Source organism: Aptenodytes patagonicus, chromosome 14 (genome assembly GCF_965638725.1).
Source record: "Aptenodytes patagonicus chromosome 14, bAptPat1.pri.cur, whole genome shotgun sequence".
In the NCBI taxonomy this organism is placed as follows: domain Eukaryota; kingdom Metazoa; phylum Chordata; class Aves; order Sphenisciformes; family Spheniscidae; genus Aptenodytes; species Aptenodytes patagonicus.
In genome coordinates, this window is record NC_134962.1 from 16,926,941 (window position 1) to 16,943,502 (window position 16,562).

Here is a 16,562-nt window from a genome sequence, read left to right on the forward strand (position 1 = left end):
CCCAGATAGTATAGTTGATACGCGAGAAGTAGATCCCCTACCCTATGAGGATACTCCTCTAATGAACTGCTCACGAACAATTAGCTGTGATTCGTTATCATGAGATCCAATAGAAACCTGGTATGTACCAGAACTACGAACCTTTATCCGAGATATGTGCATTTGTTGGGGTTTCTCAGTACCAGGATTTAAGCCTGGAGATCCCACGTGTTATGGAAACATTATCAATCAAGAAACTGCGTTAAAATGTGGAGTTACACTCACCCACGAAACGAAGTGGAATCTTGCATGGGAAGGGGAAGCCAAACTAGCCGAACCTCACGACCCATCAACATGCTCCACTGCTAAATATCCAGCCCCTCAAGGTACCTTTTGGGCATGTTCAAATGGGAAGACGTACTCACACCTACATGTACATGAAATGGCAGGTTTACGCTGTGCCATCGGGATTCCATCAATGTGCCCTTCCAAAACATTTGATTTTATTAATTCTGGGTACAACCGAAAGAAACGAGATACTCAAAAACCCCAATCTGCACCTGAGTGGGCAGTGCATGGGGTCCCAATACCTGACTATTATACTTGGGGCATGACAACATCTCTGATGTTAGAAAATATATTTACCCCATATGTAACTCCTAAAAGACACCAGTTTGTGTTAGCAAATTTAACCTGGCAAATGCATGTTTTAAGTAATTGGACCTCACACGCTTTTGGAGAATTGAATTTACAGGTTCAGCAGGTGTCGAAGATGGCCTTGCAAAACCGCTTAGCCTTGGACATGCTGCTAGTTAAAGAACAAGGTGTGTGTGGAGTACTAAACCATACGGCTGGAGAATGCTGCGTTACCATACACAATGCTACGACCACGATCGAGGAAGCCCGTCAGAGGATGCAGGAAATCACAGCCAAGACAGGAGACTTGTTCCAATCAATGTTGCCGAGTGATTGGACGGGGAATTGGAACCCAGCCTCATGGATTTCAACTTTGCTCAAAAGCCTCGGACTTACGGGATGGTGGGATTGGATAGTAGAAGCCTTAGTAATGTTTTTGTCAATATTAATCGGTCTAGCTATCGGCTTTGCTGTAATGAGGTGCCTGATTCGCCGCTCCTTCTCTTCTATCTCTTCCTCTCTGCGCTATGTTCAGATCACCACCATCAAAGAGGACCTCGGAGTGGTTGAGCCACGGGGTGGTGTAAGGGACGAGGCTCACATGACTGTGCTGTAAGCACAGACAATGCCCCAAGAGAAAGCTCCAGAAGCCAGCCACGGGGAGGGGCCCGGTGTCACTCTCCTTGACTGACTAATGTCTCAACCACTCCTGGAGCTGGGGTGAGAGAAGACTCTAGAAACCTTGGGCTGGAGCCAACAAATAGGGGCGCACGTGGGCCCCCTTGGGGCACTCTCCGCACCGCCCCCCGCCCCCCGTTGGCAGGTCTGACGCTGGATCCAGGACTGGTGAGTTCTTTGTCTCTCTCCCTCTACCTCTCTCCTGCTGCTCAGCTCTCTCTTTCTCTTTCTCTCTCCTCCTTCTCCTTCTTGCTCTCTGTTCTTGATGTTGTTAAGTAATACAAGGCCTACCTCAACTCACCACAAAGCCGCTTAGCTTGTGTTGTATATTAAGACATAGAGGGTTGATGCTTATAGAAGTGTTTGTGCCATTAAAGTTGGAGTTTGTTTTTGGACCTTGGGTGTTATTTCACCTTAATCCACACCGAGGGGATTTGCGGATCTTAGTCACTCTCCCCTTCCCGCAGGAGGGGCATGACAACATTGAGCCGCTGACTGTAACTCTTTGGATTCAGCCATCCAGCCAATTCCTGATCCATCCAGCAGTCCATGCATCAATCCCATATCTCTCCAATTTAGCGGCAATACAGTTGGGGGCGGGGAGGGGGGGGCGCTGTATCAAAGGCCTTAATGAAGTCTAGGTAGATGACATCCGTAGCTCTTCCCTCGTACACTGACGCAGTCACACCATTGTAGAAGGCCACTAGATTAGTCGGGCACAATTTGCCCTTGGCGAAGCCATGCTGGCTTTCTCTAATCACCTCCCTCCCCTCCATATGTTCTGACATATCTTCCAGGAGGATCTGTTCCATGATCCCACTGGGCACGGAGGTGAGGCTGACTGGTCGGTAGTTCCCAGGGTCCTCCTTATTACCACTTTTAAAAATGGGCGTCCCTTTTCTCCAGTGACTGGGGACTTTGCCTGACTGCCACAACTTTTCAAATACGAGGGAGAGTGACTTGGCAACTATATCAGCCAATTCCTTCAGGACCCTGGGATGCATCTCATTGGATCCCATGGAGTTAAGTAGGTTCAGGTTCCTCAGGTGGTTTTCTGATCTTCTCTTACAATGGGAGGGACTTTGTTCCCCCAGTCCCTGCCTTGAGGTTTGGGGAGTTGACAGAGGTGGGAGTAGTGACTGCCAGTGAAAACTGAGGCAAAAGAAATTCTACCGCAGCCCTCACCTTGTTGGTTGTCACTAGTCTTATTTATTGGGGTGGTGGCAGGGGATACATTTTCTTTAATCTTCCTTTTCTGGCCAACGCATCTGTAGAAGCCCTTATAATTCTTCACATCCCTTGTCAAATTCAGCTCCAACTGTGCCCTAGCTTCCCTGATCCCATCCCTACACATGTGGGCAGCATCCCTGGTTCCACTGCCTGTGTTTTTCCTTCGTACACTTTAGTTTGACTGGGAGGTCTTCCCAAGTAACTGCTATGCGTGATGGAGCCTTGCTTTCCTGGAGATGGCTGAACACCTGCCTGCTGATGGGAAGTAGTGAATGAGTTCATTATTTTGCTTTGCTTGCACGTGTGGCTTTTGCTTTACCTATTCAACTGTCTTTATCTCAACCCACGAGTTTTCTCACTTTTGCTCTTCAGATTCTCTCCCTCATTCCACTGGGGCGGGGGGGTGAGTGAGCGGCTGTGTGGTGCTTAGTTGCTGGCTGGGGTTAAACCACGACACTGAGCCACGCCGGTCTCCTGCCTTTCTTGCCTGATTTTTTACAAATGGGAATCAAGAGCTTTTGTGCTCTAAGAAAGATGTCCTTAAAGAGCTGCCAGCTCTGTTCAGCTCCATTCCTCTGAGGGCGGTGTCCTGGGGATCCCAGCCACTAAGTCCTCAAACAACTGAAAGCTTGCTCTCCTAAAATTCAGGGTCCCTGACTCGACTCTTCACCTGGACCACATCCCTCAAGACTGGGAATTCCACCCAATCAGTAGTCAACAGAAAAGGCAAGCCTTTTTCTTTAAAATGGTATTTCTTTATAATAATATAATCTTATTCATAATAAAAAAAGTCACCATTATAATAATAAGTATCCACTTTTAGAACAATAATTATTCACCATTCATCAATCTTACCCATTTCTTTTTTCAGTCTTCACTTAAAACAAACAGGATATAAAACATGAATGCTGAAAAGTGCAGAAAATCCAGGAAAACTGTCAGCTTGGCCCAAGGCTAACCGTCAGCTTTATCTGCAAGCCCAGTAAAGCAATGTGTCATTAGATTAGTGCATGCTGAGGCAGCAAGAGAGGGTTAGTTTGGCCCATCATAAGACTTGCCTTACAGACTTACTTACCAAAAAGAAAACCGGTACGCCAAGGAAGAAGTTTCCCTCTAGCCCACTGGGATTTTGCTACTCTATAGGTGGAATATGAGCCTGCTTTCAAACCCTTCCTCATAGGAACGTTTTGGTTTTTTACATAAACAGAGACTGGAGGGGTCTTGATTTTATGTGGATCACTCTTCCAAATCCAGGTCAAAGATGTACCAGCAAGAGGCTGAATGTGTAGATGCAAGCGCTGCAGAAACAGGAGGCCCCCCCCCAAGAAAACTGCAGCTGGGGCATTTGCTCAGCATCTCGTGGCTGATATTGTTAAGTCAATCTGGAACCATCTTTGTGAGAATGACTATCCCTCTGACCCAGTTAATAGAGGTTTCTACCCCTCTTTTTATATGTGAACATAGCAATGTAACATGCACAATAGCCATAAAACGCAATTGACGGGCTTGTTTTTTTTTAATTTTATGTACTAAAAGGAAACTTAATTTACTTATTCCTTTACATTTGTTGCTAGACAGAGTGTTTTTGTTTTCAAACAATGCCAGTTTGAAAACTAACATTTCTGGTAATCTGTAGTTTTCTTATTGGGTTTTGGGGTTTTTTCTTATTGGGTTTTTTCGCCCCTCGAATACTGTGTTCAGTTTTGGGCCCCTCACTACAAGAAGGACGTCGAGGTGCTGGAGCGTGTCCAGAGAAGGGCGACGAAGCTGGTGAAGGGTCTGGAGAACAAGTCTTCTGAGGAGCGGCTGAGGGCACTGGGGTTGTTCAGCCTGGAGAAAAGGAGGCTCAGGGGAGACCTCATCGCTCTCTACAAAGGAGGTTGTAGCGAGGTGGGGGTCGGTCTCTTCTCCCAAGTAACAAGCGACAGGACGAGAGGCAATGGCCTCAAGTTGCGCCAGGGGAGGTTTAGACTGGACGTGAGGAAAAATTTCTTTACTGAAAGAGTGGTGAAACATTGGAACAGGCTGCCCAGGGAAGTGGTTGAGTCCCCATCCCTGGAGGTATTTAGAAGACGTGTAGATGCGACGCTTAGGGACATGGTTTAGTGGGCAGGGTGGTGTTGGGTCGACGGTTGGACTCGATGATCTTAGAGGTCTTTTCCAACCTTAATGATTTTATGATTCCATGGGGGGAGGGGGGGGGGTTGTTGTGTGGTGGTTGTTTTTTTTCCTGAGAAGAGCTGCTTTCATATTCCTGTGAACTAAGTTGCTGGTCAGCACAAGTAGGCCATGGAGGAGAAATCTGTATTGTAACAAATGTATTTTGGCTGGCCAAAGAGGTCACGGTTTTGAGTCTTTCTGCATCTTTCTTAAGCTATAACAGAGCAAGGCAGAAACGAGACAACATTATAAACTCGATGTTACTGTTGCTTAACTCCAGAACAATTGCTGAGGCTGAGGGGGCTCTAGTCCAGCTCCATAAAGGTGGGGGAAGTCAGAAAACAGTCAAGAGTTAAAACAGCTAACTTCTCCTGAGAGATGTCATTTGGTTGTTGCAAAGGGAATTTCTATTAGCAAGGATGGTCATCCCTAATAATTGTAACAAAATGAAAATGAATCCCTTCATCCTTAATACAAGAACACATTGTCTTGCTTTCTTCTGGTCCAGTTACTCAACCTACTGAGACAGACTTCCTTCTGTGGCTGATGGCAGAAGGAGATGGTGTAGAAGATGGAGAAAAAGCTTCAGGGGAGGACAGAGCTTGGATGCAAGTTAAAAAAATCTTGGAATAGAAAACGTTTGTCATAATGGTAAGTGCTACAATACCTCCAATGGTATCTTAATCTATAGTGGCATCTGCCTCTGCAATGGTATTCTTCATCTGCAGTGGCATTTGCCTCTGCCACGGTATCTTAATCTGTAATGGTATCTGCATCTGAAATTGTATCTGCAATGGCAGCTGCAATGGTATCTGCATCTGCAGTGGCATCTGCACCTGTCTACAACTTGCTTACAAAAACTTGGAATATAAGGTGTTCTGCATAATATTCTTGCCTTCTTTTTATTTTATTTTTCTTTTTTTATTCCACCCCATCGGAACAAAGCAAACATTGACAGAGTCGTTGTGGATTAAGATTATGGATTATTAAGAATGTGGATTAATGTGCACATTAAGACGTGTGGCACTGAGCCCCTCACTGCCAGTGACAGTGTAGAGAGCAGAGAGCTGGGGCCGGGGTGGGGGAGAGGAGAGGTAGGTTGGAGGGCAGGCTGGGGGCCAGCAGTGAGGTCATGGCTGGGGCGGGGGCTGGTGAGGTCCCTTCAGCTGGAGCTGCTGCTAGGCCAGCAGCAGGCTGGAGGGGCATTGCCAGGTCTCTCCTCTCCCCTGTGGCCCGTGGTGTCTCCTCCTCCTGCCACCTACCAGGATGCATAGCAGATGCTATTACAGATGAGGATACCATTGCCGATGTAGATACCGTTACAGACACCACTGGAGCTGCAGGTGCCATGTCAGACACCATTGCAGATGCAGATGACCTTGCAGATGCAGATGACCTTGCAGATGCCACTGCAGATGCAGAGGCTGGTACCATTGCAGGAATCATTGCAGATGCAGGGACAAGTGCAGATGCCATTACAGATGCCATAGGAGATGCAGCTACCATTGAAGATACAATGGCAGATGCAGATACAATTTCAGATGCAGCTGCAGGTCTCAGTATTGGTGTCTCTGTCTGTTTTGGTGTTGGTGTCTGTAACCCTATCTATATGAGTGCCTGCATCTGTACCAGTATTTATATCCGCATCTGTCCTGGTACCGGTACCTGCAGCCACAACTGTATTTGTATCAATAGCTTTATGTGTGATGGTACCTCGATCTCTAATGGTACCTCCAATGGACTCTACTTGTATCTGTAGCTGCATGTGTAATTAAATCTGTACTCGCAACTGTATCTGCAATTGTAGGTGTAATGGTGTCTGCGATCGTACTCGTACCTGTGAAAGTACGGTTAATTGTATCTTCATCTGTCATTGTATCTGGAACTTTGCAGATTTTGTGCCTGTACCTGCAACTGTATCTACAAGTCAGTGGGAGAATGTAATTCTAAGGGTTTCTGTGATGGTATGGGTGACGGTACTTGTACCTGTAGCTGTGATGGTACCGCTGTCTGTGTCTCTAATGGTATCTAACGGTATCTGTATCTGTAATTGTACCTGTCACTGTATCAGTAATGGTATCTGTATCTGCACAGGTACTCGCAATGTTTTTTGTATGTGTACGTGTGTTTGGTTTCTGGATGCGTACGAGTAATTCTAGCTCTACCTGCAACGGTATCTCTAATGGTATCTGTAGCATTATTGGTCTTGGAATGTGCGTAACACTATTGCTGTCGCTATCTGTACTGTATCAGGATCTGTAAGAGTACTGGTAATTACATCTGTAACGATAATTGTATCAGCATTGGTATGTGTAACATTATTGATATCTGCAGTGACCTCTGCATCGGCAAGGCGTTTGTAATGCTATGAGCACCTGCAGTGGCCTCTGCATCTCCTGTTGTTACGTGCATCTGACTTTGCATCAGCAGTGGCGTCTACAGTGGGTTCTACAATGGTATCTGCATCTGAAATGGCATCTGCACCTGCAATGGTATTGGCTTTGGTGACATTATGTGTCATATGGCATGTGTGACATTATAAGGAAAGGTATATGCATCTGCAAAGGTCTATGCAATGGTTTTTGCAACGGTATTTGAATCTGCAGTGCCATTTGCAGTGGTATCTGCATCTGAAATGGTGTCTAGCATCCACAATGGTATCTGCATCCGCTATGGCATCAGCAACATTATCTGCATCATCAATAGCCTCTGCAATGAGAAATTCTGCTGCAATTGTATCTGCAGCAGCATTGCTGCCTGCGTCTGCAATTGTATCTGCAATGGTGTCTGCATCTCCAATTTGGTCTACATCTGCAGTGGCATCTCAAGGGTATCATCATCCAAGGGTATATTTATGGGTCAGAATTAAAGGGAAGGGAGGGACAAGTGACGTTACAGCGGGGGCCTGCTACAGGCCACCTGACCAGGCAGACCGAGCGGATGAGGCCCTCTATAGACAGATAGGAGCAGCCTCACGCTCACAAGCCCTGCTCCGCATGGGGGACTTCAACCACCCCGATATCTGTTGGAGGGACAACACGGCAGGGCATAAGCAATCCGGGAGGCTCCTGGAATGCGTCGATGATAACTTCCTTCTCCAAGTGGTAGAGGAGCCAACGAGGAGAGGTGCTATGCTGGACCTTGTTCTCACCAACAAGGAGGGGCTGGTGGGGAAGCTCAAGGGCAGCCTGGGCTGCAGTGACCATGAAATGGTGGAGTTCAAGATACTGAGGGCACCGAGGAGGGTGCACAGCAAGCTCACTACCCTGGACTTCAGGAGAGCAGACTTTGGCCTCTTCAGGGGTCTGCTTGGTAGAGTGCCATGGGACAAAGCCTTGGAGGGAAGAGGGGCCCAAGAAAGCTGGGTAATGTTCAAGGATCACCTCCTTCAAGCTCAGGAGCGATGCATCCCAACAAAGAGGAAGTCAGGCAAAAACGCCAGGAGGCCTGCGTGGATGAACAAGGAGCTCCTGGACAAACTCAAACACAAAAAGGAAGCCTACAGAGGGTGGAAGCAAGGACAGGTAGCCTGGGAGGAATACAGAGAAATTGTCTGAGCAGCCAGGGATCAGGTTAGGAAAGCTAAAGCCCTGATGGAATTAAATCTGGCCAGGGACATCAAGGGCAACAAGAAAAGATTCTATAGGTATGTCGGGGATAAAAGGAAGACAAGGGAAAATGTGGACCCTCTCCGGAATGAAATGGGAGACCTGGTTACCCGGGACATGGAGAAGGTAGAGGTGCTCAATGACTTTTTTGCCTCGGTCTTTACCGGCAAGTGCTTGAGCCTCACCGCCCAAGCCAAGAGAGACAAAGCAGAAGACAAAGGCGGGGACTGGGAGAATGAAGAGCCGCCAACTGTGGGAGAACATCAGGTTCGAGACCATCTAAGGCACCTGAAGGTGCACAAGTCCATGGGACCCGATGAGATCCATCCACGGGTCCTGAAGGAACCGGCGGATGAAGTTGCTAAGCCACTGTCCATCACAGTTGAGAAGTCATGGCAGTCCGGTGAAGTTCCAACTGACTGGAAAAGTAACCCCCACTTTTAAAAAGGGAAAAAAGGAAGACCCGGAGAACTACAGGCCTGTCAGTCTCACGTCTGTGCCTGGGAAGATCATGGAACAGATCCTCCTGGAAGCTATGCTAAGGCACATGGAGGACAGGGAGGTGATTTGAGACAGCCAGCATGGCTTCACCAAGGGCAAGGCCTGCCTGACTAACCTAGTGGCCTTCTATGATGGAGCGACCACATCAGTGGACACGGGAAGGGCTACAGATGTCGTCCATCTGGACCTCTGTAAGGCCTTTGACACGGTCCCCCACAACATCCTTCTCTCTAAACTGGAGAGGTATGGATTTGATGGGTGGACTGGCCGGTGGGTGAGGAATTGGTTAGATGGTCGCGTCCAGAGGGTAGTGGTCAACGGCTCAATGTCCAGATGGAGATTGGTGACGAGTGGTGTCCCACAGGGGTCCATCCTGGGACCAGTACTATTTAATAGCTTCGTCAGGGACATAGACAGTGGGATCGAGTGTACCCTCAGCAAGTTTGCAGATGACACCAAGCTGAGTGGTGCGGTCGACACGCCTGAGGGGCGGGATGCCATCCAGCGGGACCTGGACAAGCTCAAGAAGTGGGCCCGTGTGAACCCCATGAGGTTTAACAAGGCCAAGTGCACCTGGGTCGGGGCAACCCCCGGTATCAATACAGGCTGGGGGATGAAGGGATTGAGAGCAGCCCTGCCGAGAAGGACTTGCGGGTACTGGTGGATGAAAAGCTGGACATGAGCCAGCAATGTGCGCTCGCAGCCCAGAAGGCCGATCGTATCCTGGGCTGCATCAAAAGCAGCGTGGCCAGGAGGTCTAGGGAGGTGGTTCTGCCCCTCTGCTGTGCTCTGGTGAGACCCCACCTGGAGTACTGTGTCCAGCTCTGGAGCCCTCAGCATAAGAAAGACCTGTTGGAGCGGGTCCAGAAGAGGGCCACGAAAATGATCAGGGGGACGGAACACCTCTCCTATGAAGAAAGGCTGAGAGAGTTGGGGTTGTTCAGCCTCGAGAAGAGAAGGCTCCGGGGAGACCTTATTGCAGCCTGTCAGTACTTAAAGGGGGCTTATAAAAAAGATGGGGGCAAACTTTTTAGCAGGGCCTGTTGCGACAGGACAAGGGGGAATGGCTTTAAACTAAAGGGGGGTAGATTTAGACTAGAGATAAGGAAGACATTTTTTACGCTGAGGGTGGTGAAACACTGGAACAGGTTGCCCAGAGAGGTGGTGGATGCCCCATCCCTGGAAACATTCAAGGTCAGGTTGGACGGGGCTCTCCAACGGCACCTCCATCTGCAATCATATGTTCACCTGCAATGTTGCCTGCAATTGCATTTCCACCTGGAATGGCATCTGCAACAGTAGACGCATCTTCAAAAGTATCTGCACAGGTACGTGAAATGCAATAGCATCTGCAATATCCTCTGCATCTGCTATGGTCCCTGCATCTGTAATGCTATCTGCCACGGCATCTGCATCGGTAACGGTACCTCCATCTGCGACGGTGTCTGCATCTGAAATGGTGCCAGTAATGCTATCTGCAGTGGTGCATGCAACGGTCTTTGAGTGTAAAGTGGTATCCGCAATGGTATCTTCATCCGCAGTGGTATCTGCCATGATATCTGCATCTGCAATGACATCTGCAACGGTGTCTGCATCTGCAAGGGTGCCTGCATCTGCAGTGGCATCTGTAGTGGTATCAGCAATGGTATCTGCACCTCCAATGGTATCTCCATCTGCAATAGTATGTTCACCTGCAACGCTATCTCTGTTGGTACTTGCACCTGGAATGGCATCTGCAATGGCATCTGCACCGGTATCTGCACCTGCACTTGAATTGGCTTCTTCAAAGGTATCTGCGGTTGTTTTGGCATCTGTAATGGTATCTCAATCTGCAGCGGCATCTGCATCTGCAATGCTACTAGCATTGGTTTCTGCATCTGCAGTGCTATGAGAAATGGATTGTGCATCTGCAAAGGTATCTGTGATGGTATTCATCTCTGTATCCTCATCCATATCCCTATCTGTGACTGGCTGTGTAGTTATCTGTAAATTTATCTGTACCTCTACCTGTAACAGCACACCTCTGTGTAATGGTAGCTGTGTTTGTATCAATGCCTTTATGTGTATGGTTCCTCTGTCTGTCATGGTACCTCAGTCAGTAATGGTATCACTTGCTGTATCTGCTGCCGTTTGTGCAATTGAATGCGTCCTTCTATCTGTGACTGTACTTGTATCATGAATTGTATGTGCAATTGTGTCTGTATCTGGAGTTGTATTTATTTTGTGCCTGCATCTGCAATTGTTATCTGCAATTCCATGTGAGTCCATGTCTGTAATTATAGTGGTCTCTCTGATGGTACCAGTACCTGTATTTCTGATGGTGCCAGTATCTGTGTCTCTAATGGTACCTGCAACTGTATCTGCATTGATAATGTATCTGCAATGGTTTCCGCAATGTGAACTCATTCTGTAATGCCATCTGGAATAGTATTTGCATCTTGAATGGCATCTGGAATGGCATCTGCAGCTGGAATGGCATCTGCAAAGGTATCTTTAGTGGTATCTATCTCCAATCGAATGTTCTTCTTCTACTGTCTCTGCATCTGCAACACCACCTCCAATGGTATCTGCATCTGCAGCAGTACCTCCATCTGGAATGGCCTCCGCATCTACAATAGTATCTGCAATGGTATCTCCATCTGCAGTGGCATCTGCAGCGGTATCTGCATCTGGCGTGGTATCTTCAATGGCATTTGCTGCGGTATCTTCAAGGGCACCTTCAACGGTATTGAGCATGTCCTACAACTGCAATGGCATTTGCATGATACCTACGTCTGCAATGCTGTCTGCATGCGCAATGTCATTAGCAACTACTTCTGCATTTGCACGGGTATCTGCACCTGCAAGGCCCTCTGTATCTGCAGTGGCATCTGCAGTGGCATCTGCTTCTGCAACGGTGTCTGCAATGGCATCAGCATCTTCAAAGGTATCTTCATTGGCAATCGCATCTGCAGTGGCACCAGCATCTTCAATGGCATCTCCATCTATAGTTCCACCTGAAATTTCATCTGCATCTGCAATGTGATCCGGAATGGTCTTTGCAATGGTATCTGCACCTGCTGTGGCATCGACATCCGCAATGGTGTGTGTATCTGCTACAGCATCAGCAATGGAGTCTGTAATGGTATCGTCAATTCTTTATACTTCTTTCCTGTAACTGCAGTTGTATCTGCATACTTAATTGATATCTGTGTCTGTAATTATATCAGTATCTGTGATGGTGTCTGTGATGGTACCAAGTACCTGTATTTCTGACGGTACCAGCATCTATGTCTCGTATTCTGTATGTATCCATAACTGTACCTGTAACTGTATATCAGTAATGGTATCTGTATCTGCACATGTACTTGTAATGGTTTCTGTAAGTGTACCTGTATCAGTATCTGCAATGATATCTCCATCTGCAATGGTATCTGCACCTGTACGGGCATCTGCAATTTTCTGTGCATCTGCAAGCATAGCTGCACCGGTGTCTTCATCTGCCATGCTATCTGCATCTGCAAAGGTATCTCCATCTGCATTTGCATCTTGAATTTTATCTGCAGCTGCAACGGCGTCTACAAAGATAACCTTCCTCTGAAATGGTATCTGCATCAACAATTCTGTCTCTACCTGCAAGGGTATCTGCATCTCCAATTTTGTCTACATCTGCAATGGCACATGCAGGGTATCTCAGTACAGGAAAGACATGGACCTGTTGGAGCAGGTCCAGAGGAAGGCCACAAACATGGTCAGAAGAATGGAACACCTCTCCTATGAGGAAAGGCTGAGAGAGTTGGGGTTGTTCAGCCTCGAGAAGAGAAGGCTCCGGGGAGACCTTATTGCGGCCTTTCAGTACTTAAAGGGGACTCATAAGAAAGATGGGGACAGACTTTTTGGTAGGGCCTGCAGTGATAGGACAAGGGGTAATGGTTTTAAACTAAAAGAGGGTAGATTTAGACTAGGTATAAGGAAGAAATCTTTTTATGATGAGGGTGGTGAAACACCGGAACGGGTTGCTCGGAGAAGTGGTAGATGCCCCATCCCTGGAAACATTCAAGGTCAGGTTGGACGGGGCTCTGAGCAACCTGATCTAGTTGAAGATGTCCCTGCTCATTGCAGGGTGGGGGTTGGACTAGGTGACCTTTAAAGGTCCCTTCCAACCCAAACCATTCTATGATTTTATGATTCTATGATCTGGAGTGGCACCTGGATCTCCAATGGCACCTCCATCTGCAATTGCATCTGAAATTGTATGTGTTTCTGCAGGGGTATCTGCGGTGGTATCTGCGTCTGCTGTGGCATCTACAACGGCATCTGCATCTGCAATAGCATCTCTAATGGTTCCAGTATCAGTGTCCCTGCCTATGTTGGTATCAGTATCTGTAGTGGTATCTACATGGGTACCTGCATGTCTAATTGTACCTGTATCTGCGTCTGTACTGGTACCTGTATGTGTATCTTCAATTGCATTTGGATCAGCACCTGTTTAATGGCACCTCTGTTGGTAACGGTATCACGAGCAGTAGCTGTAGTTGTAGGTGTAATGGAATGTATGCTTGTATCTGCAATTGTACGTGTAATTGTATCTTTATCTGTAATTGTATCTGCAATTGTATGTGTAATCATTTGTGTGACTTTTCTTGCATCTATAATTGTGCGTGTTATGGTGTCTGTGACTCTAATTGTATCTGTAATTATATATATTTTATGCCTGTATCTGCAATTGAACGTGTGTACGTGCCTTTAATTATAACGGTGCCTGTGTGTGCTGGTTTTGGCTGGCATAGAATTAATTTTCTTCATGGTAGCTTGTATGGTGCTATGTTTTGGATTGGTAATGACAACAGTATTGATAACACACCTATGTTTTAGTTATTGCTGAGCAGTGCCTACTGTCATGAAAATTCACAACTGGCCCATGCTGACTGAGGAGAGAGGCGAGGACACAAAGTATAGAATTACAAGGGTAAATATTTATTCCTGTGTCCCAGCCAAACTGGGGGACCCTGAAGGTGGTTTTATACAGGGTTCTTACACCCTTCAAATGTTCAGGTACAAGACAACTTGACTAATCACTAACACCCGCGCTACCGATTAGTAATCATCGTAAAACTTGGCAAAGCAACTCCAGTTTTGCAGCATTCTTGCTGCTTGTCTATTGATCCAGACATCCATGGAGTCAGTCTTTCTGGAGTTACTGATCTATGATGCCAGATGATGCTTGGAGGGTTTCAAAGATGTTTCACAGGGGTTGGGGTGCTACCTTGGTTGTCCAGGGGTATCCTTTATCCTTCACGGACAGCTCTAAGCTTCCAAGAAGCAAAGTCCTTCCTTCCAGGGCCGGGCTGCCCTTTAGTTTGTTTTACTTAAGCATGACCAAAGTCTCCAGTAAAACTCCACTACCTCATTGCATTACAGTGTGTAAGGTGAATATATATTAACAACGTAATACATATTAATATGTATATAATACAACATAATGCATACTGACAACTAATACATATGAACACTTTCATACTATAAAGACTGATTGTTATAATAGGTAGGAAAGGGGATTTTCTTAACAGTCCCTCCTTGTCTTCTAACCGTCAGTGTCACATTATATTATCCATTATTTTAGTACTAAGTTGAGCGCATAAGGTAGATACAACACTGCAAAGACACATACATAATCACAAAGCAAATACAATAACCAAAAACCTTTTAGCTCATAGTCCTATACCCAAGTCTGGGGGCCAAGAGGTTAACCACCCAAATAGATTTAGGGGAGATGCCTGTCTTAATTCATGTAATACTTTTAAATGTGTCTTTATCTTGTTTTTATCAGTTTCATTTTTCTGGTCTGGATTTACATAAACCCAGCAGCCGTTATTCAATAATGCACATACTCCGTCCTGTGCTGCTAATAGGTAGTCTATGGCTAATCGATTCTGTATTAACCATTTGTGATAATAATTTGATTTTTTCCTTTAGCATTATAATACTATCCGCAGTTTCATTAGTGGCTTTTTTCTAATTCTATTGACACATTTGCAATAGCTCTTTGTAGTTCAACAACTCCTAACCATGGGATAAAAGCTCTTACAGGCAGGTGGAACTCAGTGCCACACTCTATCAGAGGGTTGTAACGCTTTTTCTCATATATACCGGTAGCTAAGAGCTACAGAGGCAGAATAGATACTGGTTCTAACCTGTGCGGATGGTATTAATGCACCTAGCATACACTTTTCAGCTCAGGTTGCGGGTAAATACTTGAATGCCCTTTCTCCGCATATCCAGTATTACCCAGGTAGTTGTGTCAATAGGGCAGTATAATCTACAAATAAATCTTAATCATGTAATTATTTCCTGTAAAAGGGTTGGTATGTGCTGGATCTGGTTGTTTAGGTAAACCAGGAAGGCTTGGACCCAAGTTAGATGACTCAAACCAATCAGGATCCCCTAGGAAACCAAAATTCTATAACTACCTTTACTTTGATTATGGCTTCCTACAGAATACCAAGTGAATTAATCTGCCGAGAACCCACCACTTGCTCCTTATGGCAGCCGCAATCATGGTTTCTTTGGCCAAACAGGTCATACATATATTTATGGGAATATATATATTTGCGTATCTTTATGGGAAACATCATTAGAATCCTTTATAGAAATTTTAGTTGACTGATGATCAATCATCGTGCCTATCTGAAGACGAAACCGGTCCTTGTCCCTCTCTGAAACGTCACAGCACTAAAACTTGTGGACAACTTTATAGAAACCATAAAGCAAACCTCGTATCAACGCTGGTGGAATTCTTGCCTACAACGTGGTCCGTACCCTTAGGACCAATACGGGACACTGTATACTCTCAAATTGAAGAACTGGAATCCTCAATCACCAGCTGTGAAACAGCTATTACATACCGAAACCAAGTGACTATTGTTATCAAACACGATACTGACTGGATTGTCAGAATCACAACCGAAATTGAACAAACTGTTGGACATCACTGGTATGACATTCTGTCAGAATCTGCTGCCGTTTGGAAATGGGAGAGACCAAGCTTCCTAGCTGGAGGGTTTAAAACATCAGCTTACCCAAAAAGCCTTTGAAGCGGATCCAACAGCAGCTGGACTGCTGACGCTTTCGTGCTTCCCAGAGTGATACGGGGGATGCCCGCACCGTGACGGAGGAGGAAGGATGAGCAGTCTCACCGTCGGCTAGGGAATGAATTCTTTTTTGTTTGCTTGTAAGTGCACGAATTAAGAGTCGCGGGTTGTAAGTTATGAAACCTCAAGGCTTGAGTGGTGAATAAGTGAATTCACGTAATAGACTAGTCCGGGCAAAGGGGACTGAGCCCTGTTTGTCGTGTGTGTTTGTTGTGTTTCTTCATGAGCTCATGAAATAAAGTTCCATTCACAGAGTATGCTGTCCTGTAAACGGGACGTTTTCTCTCCCATGCCAGTTTTTCTTCAACTGCTTGCAAGTCTGTCCCGTTCATGCTGCAAAACAGGGAGAAAAAGAGCCCACAATTCCATCTCTGTATGCTTGGTTTTCGTACTAGCTTTGAACTCCTGCTCCAGTGGCAGTCAAGGGCTGACGTTTGAGCTTTTAGCAGGAAGTTCTAGCTGTTCAGTTGGTTTCCCCGTGCGACGGACCTTTCCTACTGTCGCTGCCGTCCCACCCTTCTTGCCCCAGCGTCCCCATACCCCCCCCACGCGAGGCTCCGTTTCCTCCCGCGCCTTCTCTCCCAGACGCTACAGGGAGCGCTTTTTGCCCCCAACGTTCTCCCGGGCCGTTAACAGTCCC